The 13,527-nt window shown below is 41.9% G+C and overlaps 1 protein-coding gene across 1 annotated transcript in view; it reads right to left on the bottom strand.

The window, feature by feature from the left end:
• Spice1 (spindle and centriole associated protein 1) overlaps window positions 1–7,800 on the bottom strand; it is a 42,137-nt gene extending 34,337 nt beyond the window's left edge. The window contains exon 1 of the mRNA XM_021184779.3: window positions 7,687–7,800. The gene's annotated coding sequence lies outside the window, so the exon portion shown is untranslated. The remainder of the gene's footprint in view (window positions 1–7,686) is intronic.
• Between the last annotated feature and the right edge of the window lie 5,727 nt (window positions 7,801–13,527).

Raw genomic sequence — 13,527 nt, 5'->3', positions numbered from 1 at the left:
TATGACCTAAAATAGAAATGAAAATGGTTGTATCCTTGTCAGCAGATAAAGTTCACAATTAACAGAGGAAACGCCAGAGCTGCGCAGTGCGTGAGAAGAAGTGCAGCTCTAAGCATGCTGATGTAGCACATCCCTGCCGGCACAACTGTGCTCACCTCAGAAGCATACATGTTTTAGAGAACGTTAGGGTCTCTTCCAGTTCTACTAACTCTTCATGCAGCACTAAATGGAGGTCATTTTGTACATTACCAGCAATAGCCTGGCAAACAAAATCGCCATGCGGGGGCTAAACATCATAAAAAGTTAGGGAAAGACCCCCAGTCCACCGTGCTTGAAAGCCAAGGTTTTTACAGTCCACACATATGACTACAAAAACAAAACAAAAGTATGCATGACTTCTACTTCTGGGTCTCTTTACCTTCTGTGGCAACCCAATACCACAAAATATCCCTTACATTCAAAGAGACTGGAACTCTTACTGGGCCTCACAGCCAAAGTTCTTAGTAACACACTCTGAAATCACTTAGAAGCTATCTTACATGTACTCATCCTGTTTGTTTAATCTGCCTTTAAGAGAACAATGTAACAATAAACCCTACTTTCCTTGGATTTTCCAAGTAATCAACTTGTGCAACCTAAACTAATGGTATAGCCATGATCTTAAACTAGGTACCTTTTCATGACCCTGACCCAGGACAGTGCATGTACACCCTTTGGTGAAAGCAACAAATTCAGAGGTTTAGCAACCTTCTCAAATAAATACCCACTTAGGAAGACTGGTTGATAAGCAACAATGTTGGTAGTAGTTTGTTATGTGGGTCAGTTAGGATCATTTAGAGGCAGTGACTTAATCCCTTGTAGAATCTTTTAAATATTTCTGTAAAGTATCCCATTCTTTAAAAGTATTACATTTTATTCCATGTGATGTTTTCTATGCTGTTCAGGAAACAAAGAGCAAAGCCCTTTGTTAGAGACAGACAGACAGACAGACAGACAGACAGACAGAAGCACACAAGACACACACACACAAATACAAATACAGATAATTGCACACCCATACATACAGACACTTGGACAGATTTACAAGCCAGGCTTTGGGGAAGCACAAATTCAGACTTATAAACAGACAGAGGACGAAAACACAGGCAGTATGGAGTGGAGGATTTAAATCTGTACTCCCTCTTGTTTAAATGACTCCAAAAGGAAGTGCTTGCGCTTCTTTCCTTAATGTATTCACACATTATTGGTAACTCAAAGTCCATCACTAATACATATTATCCACCTACCAAAATAACTTTAGAACTGTGAGGCTAACCCTCATACCCCTTACTAGCTGACACTGTCCTGCTGTCATCACTGTTCCTCACCCAGACCTGTCTCTCTCCCCAATGGAGACCACAGACCCTTGCACATGCTAGGCAAGTGTGGTACTCTTAAGATACCCCTTCCCCTTCCATTAAGTACTTTTAATAAAATAATTTCCTGTGACAACGATGCCTACATCCCAGTGTTTCCCTAACACAGTCTTCCTAGCTCTCTATTCTGTCTTTCTCTTGCTCCTTCTTACTCTTTAAACGTGTTGTCTAATTTCAGAGCTTACAATCCAGCAAAGGAGGTAAGTCACGATGACTACTTATTTTGTTTTTTCCTGTGGTGCTAGGCTTAAATTGATGCCCAGGTGTAAACTATGCTAGGCAAGTTTCCTCACACTGACCCCTATGCCAGACCAACAATTCAGACTTGGTTTCCATGACTTGGTTTACCTATTTTTATTTCAAGCTTTGTTAACTTATATGAGTTTCGTAATGTTTTCATACATGTACATAGATACTTTGATTCTATCCACCAACTGTCCTCTCTCCTCCCCCTCCAACTGGTCCCCGCCCTCTTCACAAACAATCAAGTATTTCCCTCCTACTTTCACATCTGTTTCTGAACTCCAGAGAAAACAAGCAATACTTCTCTCTGAGTCTGGTTTAATTCCACTTAGTTCTATTTTCCTGCACATAGGATTTCATTCTTTTTGTGGCTAAATAAATATTCTCTATATACATCATATTTTCTTTACCTACTTATCTGTTGATGGATATCTAGGCTGAATTCACAGCCTGGCTTGACTACTGAGAACAGTATCATAATAAACATGGATGCACAGGTATGCCTGTGGTGGCCTTAGACTCCTTTGGGTATATACCCAGGAGTGATACAACCACAATCATAAGGTGGTCCTTTCAGTGTTTTTAGTTTTGAAGAGTCTCTATATTGGTTGTACTAATTACATTCCCAACAGCGACATACAGGGGCTCCTCTTCAGCTCCCAATATCCTCACAGTATTTGTCGTTTTTCTTGATGAAAATAGTCATTCTGGTGAGGGAGACTCTCAATGGGGCTTTGATTTGCATTTCACTGATGTCTGAAGATACTGAGTTTTTTTTTTTTTTTAAATAACTATTTCTGTGTATACAGAGGCCAGAAGAGGATGTCAGAACCCCTAAAGCCAGAGTTATGAGTGATCATGAACCACCCAACATGGGTGCCAGGAACCAAACTCAGTCAGTCCTCCAGAAGTATAGTACTGAGCCATCCGCCCAGCTCCAGAACATTTTTCTCTTGTATTTATTGGTCATTTGTACTTGTTTTGAAAACTGTCTGGTTCATTTGCCCACTAATTAGTCGATGTCTTGTGTGTGTGTGTGTGTGTGTGTGTGTGTGTTTAGTTTTTAAAAGTTCTATATTCTGGTTATCAACGCCCTGTCAAATAACTACAATACAATAGGGAAGTGCTTTTACCCACATTGGAGGCTATTTCTTCCTCTTTGATTTCCAAGTGTGCAGCTTTTTGAAAGGGCTTAACATTCACTGTCGATCCTTTCATTACCTTTACTTGCTTATCTCTGGGGTGAAGAAGGAGCACATGCGCACTGTACATATGAGGGCCAGAGAACAGTTTGCAGGAGTTGGTTTCCTCCTTCCACCATGTAGATGTCAGGGATAAATGTTGGCAGCAAAACCCACCGGGCAGCTCATCACACATTTGTCAACAGTCTTACACAGAAAGTCTCTGCCTGTGCCTGTATCTTGACAAGTTTTCCTGGCTTCACATCTCCTTCCATTAAGGCTACTGATCAAGTCTGAACAGAAGTTTTACAAAGTGGGGGAAGGGATCTGGTTGCAGTTGTACATAGGAACAAGATCTTCTCAGCACCATCTGTCGCCAACAACTAAGTCTTACAGTGGTGATGCCAGTAGCCGCTGTGGCGGAAGCAATGAAGGTTGGCTAAGGCAGTCTAGGTTCTTACTATATGCAGACTGTCCTAAGCTCTTTGCACCTATTAGTCTCTTTATTACAACAGCTCCATGAAGTGCTTACTACTCTGACTCATTTTATAGATGAGGAAACTAAGGGGCAAAGAGTTAACCAACTGTGAAGTTCACTTGCAGTAGAAACATAACCAGCACTTAACCGGACATGGAACAGACAAAAGTCAAAATGAAACACTGCATTTACAGACACTAATATTCCAACAAGGCGCCCAAACAATTCACTTCAAAGAGCACTGTTTTCAATATTCCTTTGAAAAGGTCCGACTCCTACCTCATACAGGGTACAAAAATTAGCATATAACATTAAGTCATATATTAAAATGTCGGAACTAAAACTGTAGGACTATTAGAAGAAAGCCTGAGTGTAAAGAGCTGTGAACCTTAGGTCAGGCTGGAGAACAGAGTCAAAAGCACAAGAAACCAAGATGTGGGGAGGACAGTTGGGTTCATCAAAATTTTTAAATATTGTACTCAAAGGTACAATCAAAACAAGTCAAAAGATACCTAATGCAGTGGCAAAAGTTATTTGCAAATCACTTACCCAGTATCTAGAATATATATTTAAAAATCTCATAACTGGACTAGTCAAACAACCCAATTTAAGTGGGCATAGGTCTTGAATAGGTATCTCCAATAATAAGATACTGCAGATGGTACATACGCACATAAAAAGAAGAGATTGTCAATACGGGGACTGATGAGATGGCTCCGTGGTTAAGAACCTTTGTTGTTCTTCCTGAGAACCTGAGTTCAATCCCCACAACCTACATGATGTTTTACAACCATCTGTAACTCCAGTTCCAGGGGATCTGACAACTTCTTCTATCCACCAAAGGCACCAGGCAGCACATGGTACACATACATACAGGCAAAGCATTCATACATTATAAAACAAGATAAACCTTTTTTAAAAATGACCAACATAATTAAATGCCAGTCAAAACCAGTCAAGGGTGACTTTAATTAAAAAAAAAAAAAAAGTACTGGCACGAGTTTGAAGAAATTGGAACCTTCATGTATTTGTTGATTGGGATGTAAATTTACATAGGCACTTTGGAAGACCAGTAGGAAGTTACTCAAAAATTTAAACAACATTACCATGTGACTCAGAAATTCTCCTACATAACCATTCAAGAGAATTAAAGACATTAGTCCATAGAAAACCCTGTAAGTGAATGTCCACAACAATATTATAGTTAATAGACAAAAGTGGAAACATCTCAAAATGCCCATTAATTGATGACTACATAAATATGTGCTATATCTATACATGGGATGTTATTTGGCAATAAGGTATAAAGTACTGACACATGCTACAATGTGGATGAAATTTGAGTATATTAACTATGAGAACCAGGAGGCAGGGCAGCCCTGTACCCTCAGGGCTCAGGAGAAGAGACAGGCAATCCCCAAATTGGCTAACTACATTAGCCAAATTAGCAAGTTCTAGATTCAAGGGAGGTACCCTACTACAGTTTATAAGATAGAGAAGAACCAACCAAGACACCCAATATCAACCTCTGACCTACACTCACACACACCATATGCACCTGTGAGAAAAAGTTAAATGTAAAAAGGCAAAAAACAAGAACTGCATGTATAAACTACCTGATGTTAATATATATGCATTGATAATGAAGAGCCTTAGCACTAATCCCACAACCCAGTGAGACATACACTGTCTTAAGAGATAGCACAGCACAGTGGCTAAGAATACAGCCTGGAATCAAAGTCTATGGGTTCGCTTTGTTGATAACTCTAAAATGAAGCTAATTAAATATGTAAGCTGCTTGGAACCCCTGCCTGACACATACTAAGTCCTATTTAAGTGTTGATGACATCAGTGACAATTTTTAACTCCTTTCTCCAATGAGAACAGAATCACACTGCTGACAGTGACACAGATAACAATGAGGAGAGGAAGGAACTGACACTCGGTGTCACTGACTATAAAGTATGTCTAGGGAACCACAAACAATGGATCAACTTTGCTGGGTAAAAACAAGCAACTCTTCAAAAGGGAGGGAACTTTTATTTCAAATTATATTTAAAATATTATATTTTTTTTCATAAGTTAAAACTCTACCAGCCTCAACCCTGGAAACAGTCATGAATCTGAAGCATACAAAAACTTACAAGTAGCTAAAAGCAGGGGTTAAAGGTCCATGTGCCTGTTTCCCTCTCAAAGGTAGTTGTCGGGAACTGAGGGAAATGAGCACGGTTTTTTGAGGCATAACAGAGACTAGAGGTGTTTTAAGGGCAGTCGATAAATCCCAGCACCCTGCAGAAGTGGGGCCAGTGTGGAGAAAACGAGGGGCATTAGCTGCTTCCTGACGCTGAGTGCAAACCCTTCCTTACTTCCCAGGCGCTTTCCTCTTCCGTGGCTTCCACAACACCCTTTTCCCTGCTATTTCACTACTCTTTCTTCTTCAGACTACGCTGGACTCTTTCCTTGATAAACGTAACCAAGGGCCCTCATCTCGGTTATCCCTGTCCTGTCTTCCTCTTAGACGTGTCCCTTCACCCAATACTGGGGAACCCTACTACACCCCACGCACTGGATGTGAGCAATGGCAGTAAACTGCAAATGAGTCTAGTCATGTGCCAACTTCCACTGAGCTTGCTTTCTGGACCACCGTGAGGTCCAGCGGCCCCCTCAGTGATCCTCAGCAACCTCTGAGCAAAGCTATTCCTATACCGGGCACGCAGACACATAACTAAAGGACCATAACTAGACAGTTTCTAATGAATGTTTCCTAACTGTCCCTAAAACATCAAGCGTCCTTGGCTGTGTATTCACTGCCCCTTCCATACACCTCAGAGTATAGTAAGATGCAGCTCGTTAGGCACAGCCCTCCCAATCCTCTAGATCTACATACCTAACTGTTTGACTCAGTTACTAAATTTAGAGAATTGCCATCCTTCTTGTTGCTCAGGCTTAATCGTAAGCATCACCTCTGGTTCCTAACTGTCTGTCTGCTATGTAACACAATATATAAATCCTTCCTTGAAATATTCCGCCCATCTGTCCGTTCTTTTCCATTTCTACTAGGAACAATTCTGAACAGCCTGCTATTAATTTTCCTGTAAGGTTTTCTTTCCATTCATTCATCCACTCCACGTATCGAGTAACTTTCAAAGTGCTTGCTAGGCACCAAATAAAACAAAACAGAGAAGTAGCCTGTGCCCTCTCAGAGGTACGTTTCTCAAAAGATCCTAACTAAACAACTTCTTACAAAAGGCAAGCCTGAAAGTTAATTCTGTGTGTCAAGGAAGTTCCTAGTCTTCAATACACATGGAGAAAAGCTGCCTCCTCTCCTTAATTCCCTCCACAAAGTCGGGCCGAAGATAAAGAGTAAATAAAAGAAAATCAGAATGCTGGGCAGTGGTGGCCCAAGCCTTTAATCTCAGCACTTGGGAGGCGGGGGCAAGCAGATTTCCGAGTTCGAGGACAACCTGGTCGACAGAGTGAACTCCAGGAAAGCCAGGGCTAAGACAGAGAAACCCTGTCTCGAAAAACCAAAAAAAGAAAGGGGGGGGGGGGGGAGAAAATCAGAAAGAAAATGTTCTCTGCAAGTGGGTGTGTGTGTGTGTGGAACATTTACAGAATTTGTTTCAGTCTGAACAATAAAAGTCTAAAAGCAAACTGAGGGCCCCAGCAATTTGAGGGCTATACAAAAGGCCACTGCCCTTGCCTGCTCTTAAGTAGGGATGGTGGAATTCTACCAGATTTACCTTAACTAGTATGAAAACAAACTGGGGGACAACCAGAACACTGTCCCTGCCATCGATCTTACCCAGCTACAGGGATACAGGGATCTCAACGTTTTACTCCCTCGTAAGATTTTAATGGAGCCCACTGTAGAGAAAAATCCAACTTCAAGAGCTGCTCTTCGTGCGGCCCCAGTTTTCCCTCCCACCCATACTGAGACCCAGCTGTGACCTTCGCAAGCAGTGTCATGCACTGTCTGGAACAACTTCCTATTTTTGACTCCCAAGCTCAAGCCTGTCCCAAACTCTCAAGCGGCCCCCTTCCTTAGAAACCCTCACCTAACTGCTCAACTTAAAGGACGCGCCCTGTCCCAACACCGGGTCCTCTGCCACTCCCTAGCGGGACAGTAAACAACTGCATCACCCGCCAGCCTCGGGATTTCTCCCGCCAGCAGGGTGCGGGAACGCGACGCGCGTGCGCGGGGCCCGCTGTCCCGCGGGAGCTCCAGGCGCTCCCCGGAACCGCACTCTCGGGCTCTGCGAGGCGAGCGGCCGGCCCTGGGGTGCGGACGCCCACCAGGGCGCCGAGACCCAGGCGGAGACGCCAGCCGCTTCTCCTCGCCCTATGCCCCCGCTTCACCCCAACCTGCCTTGCCGCTGGCCGACTGCCGCCTCCGCCCAGACTAAAACTTCAGCCTCCAGAACCACAGAGCCCGCCAAGGGGGAACACGGAAAGCGGCTTCCGGTCCGTTGTCTGGGTTACCAGAGCTCCGCCCCCACGCCTTTGCGTACATCCGGCGAGCTCCTCCGAGGCGTCCCAGAGGCCGTACTGGTGTGGGGCTCTGCAGTTCTCACCCAAAGGGTTGAATGGCGCGCCCGTCATAAGCCTCGAGAAGTCTCCAAAAGAAACTTGCACACCAACCTCCACATACCGCACTTCCTTGCCTTAACTTTTGATCGTTTGCTTAAAAATATGTCTTGCTACCTCCCAGTGGAGCCAAACGCGCTAGGTTCACCGGGAACTAAAACTGACCCTGCTCTCAGCAGCAAGTTTACAGCCCCATAGCAGCAAGCTATTGACGACCGAAATATATACGGTGAAAACGATGGCTAATGCTAAGAAGGAACTGTACAAACTAGATAGTGACCTTATGGGAATATTTCAATATCGCAGGAAAGCTGAAATGAAAGGAGGAGTAGATCATTTAAAAAGAAAGAGCATTTCTACAGAGGGAATTGCCTGTGCAAGGATGTACGTCAAACTGCAATGGAGGAGTAGAAGTTGAGAGAACTTGGTGGTTGTGCTTGGGTGGAGGCAGGATGTGCATAACTTCACAGATCATGTTAAGGACTTTACAATGACCGACCGTCTAACCCTTGATAACTTCCTTTGAAACCCCTGACCTTCAATTGTTAAGGAAAAAGCTACACACGGATCAACAGGTGTTTATTCAGTGTCATCCTGGTGCAATGAGCTGCCTTCTGAGACTTTCCACTCTGATCTAATGTGGACGTGTTGTCTATGTAATCGTCATCACCCCTTCCTCTCCAACTTGCTGTAGTCACTTGGCAAGTAACCAGCACTGACTCTCCTAAGTGCTTGTCCATGCTGATCCATGCCCCCCAACTTTAGGTAAGCCCCTACCTAAAGTTGATGGAGCATCTTGTTACAGGTCTCTGCTCCGTTAATTCTCTCACTCCCCTAAGTAACAGTAGTATACTTTATTTATCTCCTCTAGCCTCATGCGAGTCTATGGACTTGCTTCTCATTTCGTTTTTAACACTGAATTAATTTCAGAAAACTTCAATCAGCTTCCATCACTGTTTCTGCCTTCTATCAACATATTTACCCACAGAGTTCATCTTTTCCTTCAACTTCCAAAACCCAGTGAAACGTGTGCGCACATGCACACACACAAGAAAACTACAAAGCACATAATAATCAAATAAAACCAGTGATAAAGAAAATAATCTAAAAACAGACGTGCACAAGAACATAAAAAAGATATATAACAATTTCTCTTTAGAAACAAACTAGACAGTAGGACAATGACATATCTGTTGTTCCACTGGCTTCCTTGTTTTATTCTTTTCCATATATATGTATGTATATGTGTATATATATATTGTTTATTTTATGTATTTTATACCTATTAAAATGCATTTTCTTTAGAAAAATAATTAGCAAACTGATTCTGAAATTCTTGTGAAAGACCTACAATAGCCAAAACCAAAAGAACAAAATTTGATTTCTAAACATGACTGATTTTAAAACTTATTATAAAGATTATAGCAATCATAATGTCATGATATGGATCAACAGTTATACTGTCTGGGTTTGTGTGTCAACTTGACTCAAGCTGGAGTTATCACAGAGAAAGGAGCCTCCCTTGAGGAAATGTCTCCTTGAGATGCACCTGTAAGACATTTTCTCAATTAGCGATCAAGGGTGGAAGGGCCCATTGTGGGTGGTGCCATCCCTGGGCTGGTAGTCTTGGGTTCTATAAAAAAGCAAGGTGAGCAAGCCAGGGGAAGCAAGCAAGTAACATCTCTCCATGGCCTCTGCATCAGCTCCTGCTTTCTAATCCAGTTCTAACTTCCTTTGATGATGAACAGCAATGTGGAAGTGTGAGCTGAATAAACCCTTTCCTCCCCAACTTGCTTCTTGGCCATGATGTTTTGTGCAGGAATATAAACCCTGACTAAGAAAACAGTCATTCAAATATATCAATAAAGTAAAGCAAAACTCAAAGTAAACTCATACAAGTGTAGAAAACTAATGTTTCATAAAGGTAGTTTAATGGAGAAATGGTAGCTTTAAAAAAATGAATCTTAGCCGGGCGTGGTGGCACACGCCTTTAATCCCAGCACTCAGGAGGTAGAGGCAGGCAGATTTCTGAGTTCGAGGCCGGCCTGGTCTACAAAGTGAGTTTCAGGACAGCCAAGGCTAATACAGAGAAACCCTGTCTCAAAAAACCAAAAAAAAAAAAAAAAAAGAATCTTGCTGGAATAGTTATATCTCCATATGCAAAATAATGGGTCTAAACATTATACTGATCACATTCAAGAAATTAATCAAAAAAGGAATACAGGACTGGGGATATAGCTCAGCTTGCAAAGTACCTCCTGCCTACAAAGGAAGACCCGGGTTCCATCCCCAGGCCAGGCATGGTGGAGTGCATTTGTAATCTGTGGTGGTTAATTTTAAATGCCAACCTGAGAAGAGAGCCTCGGTTTAGGAATCACCTATATAAGATTAGCCTCTTGACAATCTGTGGGGAATTACCTTGATTTTTGATTGAAGTAGAAGAGCCCAGCCCACTCTGGGTGGCACCATCCTTAGGCAGTTCATCCCTGTATTTTTTTTTTTTTTTTTTTAAGGATAGATGAGGATAAGCCAGCTAGCCAGCAGTATTATGTTTCTGCTGTGCCCTTTGGCTGGAGAAGTGAGTTCCAAGGTCTGAGGTTCTACTGTGTGGAATAGCAAATATGTCAGCCTTCAAGTTCTTGCCCTGAATTTCTGCCTTGAATTCTCCAATGATGAACTGAAATCTGGAATTTTAAGCCAAGTAAACCTTTCCCTCATCTGTGTTACTTTTGACCAGGGTGTTTTTACAGAAGTAAAGGCAAAAGAAACTGGACCATAAGCCTGGTGCTGGGAGGCAAAGACCCATGGACCCTGGAGTTCATCAGCTAGCCAGTCTAGTTGGATTGAGTCCAGTGAGAGATACTGTGTCAAAGTATAACATTGAAATTTGTGAATTAATTTGCTTGACATTGACCTCTAGCTTCCACGTGTGCAAATGGACAAAAGCAGAAAATACTGAAGAACCTATGTGGTTTGGGCAAACATAATCCATAAATATAAGATAAACTGGAATTCATTAAAATTGAATTTTTTTCTCATACTTCCTGTTAACAAGTCAAAAAGCCCATAGACAGGAGTTACAGAGACAAAGTCTGGAGCTGAGACAAAAGGATGGACCATCTAGAGACTGCCATATCCAGGGATCCATTCCATAATCAGCCTCCAAACACTGACACCATTGCATACACTAGCAAGATTGTGCTGATAGGACCCTGATATAGATGTCTCTAGTGAGACTACGCCGGGGCCTAGCAAACACTTGAAGCTCACAGTCAGCTATTAGATGGATCACAGGGCCCCCAATGAAGGAGCTAGAGAAAATACCCAAGGAACTAAAGGGATCTGCAACCCTATAGGTGGAACAACATTATGACTAACCAGTACCCCAGAGCTCTTGAATCTAGCTGCATATGTATCAAAAGATGGCCTAGTCGGCCATCACTGGAAAGAGAGGCCCATTGGACTTGCAAACTTTATCTGCCTCAGTACAGGGGAACGCCAGAGCCAAAAAGTGGGAGTGGGTGGGGAGGGGGGAGAGGGGGAGGGTATGGAGGACTTTTTGGATAGCATTGGAAATGTAAATGAGGAAAATACCTAATTAAAAAAAAGCCCATAAACTAATACAAATATTGCAATTAAGGACTTATATTTTAATATATATATAAAGATATCTCAAGGTGTCTGGAGCCCACTGTGTGATACGGTCATCCCAATTCTGGATCTTTATCAAAGAGGAAGGAAAATATGGTCCTACAAAGACTTATACATGCAAGCCTGCAGTAGCTTTGTTTGTAATAGCCAAAAGCTGTTATCCCAGATAAACACTCATCAACAGATAGATGGGAAAACACATTGTTACATATCTACACACAGAAACACTGCACAGTCAGGAATAATAACAACAGTTGCCTTGCTACAGTAGCCTTGATGTATCTCATAGTTACTGTGCTGAATGGAAGAAACCAAATAACATATATTCTTTGGTTCCATTTATATAAAAATTGGGGGAAATGAAAGCCAATGAAGAGTGGCAGCAGGTGAGTGGGATCTTGGGATAGGACAGAGCCAGTTAGAGATAAAAGATATTAATATGGAGGACTAAGGAATCTCGGGAAAAGGATGGATATGATCCTGTCCTGGTGGCTTCACAGATTGTGTGTGTGTGTGTGTGTTTGTGTGTGTGTGTGTGTGTGCACGGCGCAAAACAGGTGTTGTTTTTAAAAACATTAAACTTGTGGAAATTGACATATGTCATTTGTACCTCAAGAAAGCTATTTATTTACCTTTTTTATTGGCTCCTAATATGCTCCCAAACCACAGGACACCCACTGTCCATTCAAGCCCTCTTCAGCTCCCCAATGCCAACACCTAACCAGAGAATCCCCAAAGCCTTGTCTTTATTTCACCATAAACATCTTCTGCTCGCTAGCTTTTCTTTCTTTACTTTTAAAACACTTTTTAATGATTTTATTGTTGTTGTGGAAATCAAATTCAGTGTCTTACTTCTGCTGGACACGTGCTTTACCAAATTACAGCTGTCAAGCCTAACCTGACTTTGAGTCTATACCAAACACAAACGACAGTGGTTGGATCTCTTGCTATGCCAATCTCTGAATCAATGACACCTTTTCATTCTCAAAAGAGGCCAATTGATAAGTCTTCAATTATTTCTACCACTTTGGCTGTGTAAGATTTTACTCTATTGTTTTATTCTTAAACTAGGAAGACAATCTTGAGTATCACTGTAAGAATAAACATTATTAATACTTCCTGATTTTTACAATGTGAAGATTTAAACTAAAATATAAGTTATATGAATCTCTGATCAATTCTGGGAGGAAAACCAATACGGAAACTACCAGTTGTGATCAAATCCCAACCATTAAGAGGAGGATGCTGCAGAAATTGTTGGTCCAATTCTGTTGCCATCTATGGACAAGCTGTTGACCATTTGAACGCTCAGTCAAACCAGCTGCTTCTTTTGCTTTACTCTCTTGCTTGGAAGAGCTTGGCCAGTTCAGGGAAGACTAGAAGCAGACGTTTTCACCATTAGAAGATTCTCTAGTCTTGTCTACAGTCAACTGTATTAAAAAACGTAAACTTCCCAGTGTGTTCTCATCATGATATGATGAACAAGAGCAGCTACACAGGAGAATCTAAAGCTGTATTTGTGTTATTGCATGCTAGAGATAGCAGGCATGATTTAATGTTTTTTCCTGCTGGGATTGAATCTTGATTGCTCCCATCTCTCCTTCCCATGCCTACATTTGGAATAGTAATGCTTATTCTGTGCTACCATATAATTTTCTTTCTGATTTTGTAGGGAATCATGTTTAGGATACGTTGAACACTGTTGTAACTCTTAAGGTCATGGGACTCTTAGAGATGGTCTATGTGCACTGTGTACTATGAGATAGAAGATGAAGGTAAATAATTATGGTTTGGATAAGAAGTGTTCCCCACAACAGTTTGTATATTGGAAGAGTGGTCCCCATCTTTGGCACTATTGAAGACATGACTGGATCCTGAGGACTCTGACATATTTAATGGACTAATCCCTTGATTGTATTAGAAAATAAGATATTATTGGGAGATCAGATCCAATTGGAGAAAACAGATCACA

Source organism: Mus caroli, unplaced genomic scaffold (assembly GCF_978045245.1).
Source record: "Mus caroli unplaced genomic scaffold, Mus_caroli_1 scaffold_17, whole genome shotgun sequence".
NCBI lineage: Eukaryota > Metazoa > Chordata > Mammalia > Rodentia > Muridae > Mus > Mus caroli.
This window is presented reverse-complemented; position numbering and strand designations above follow the sequence as displayed.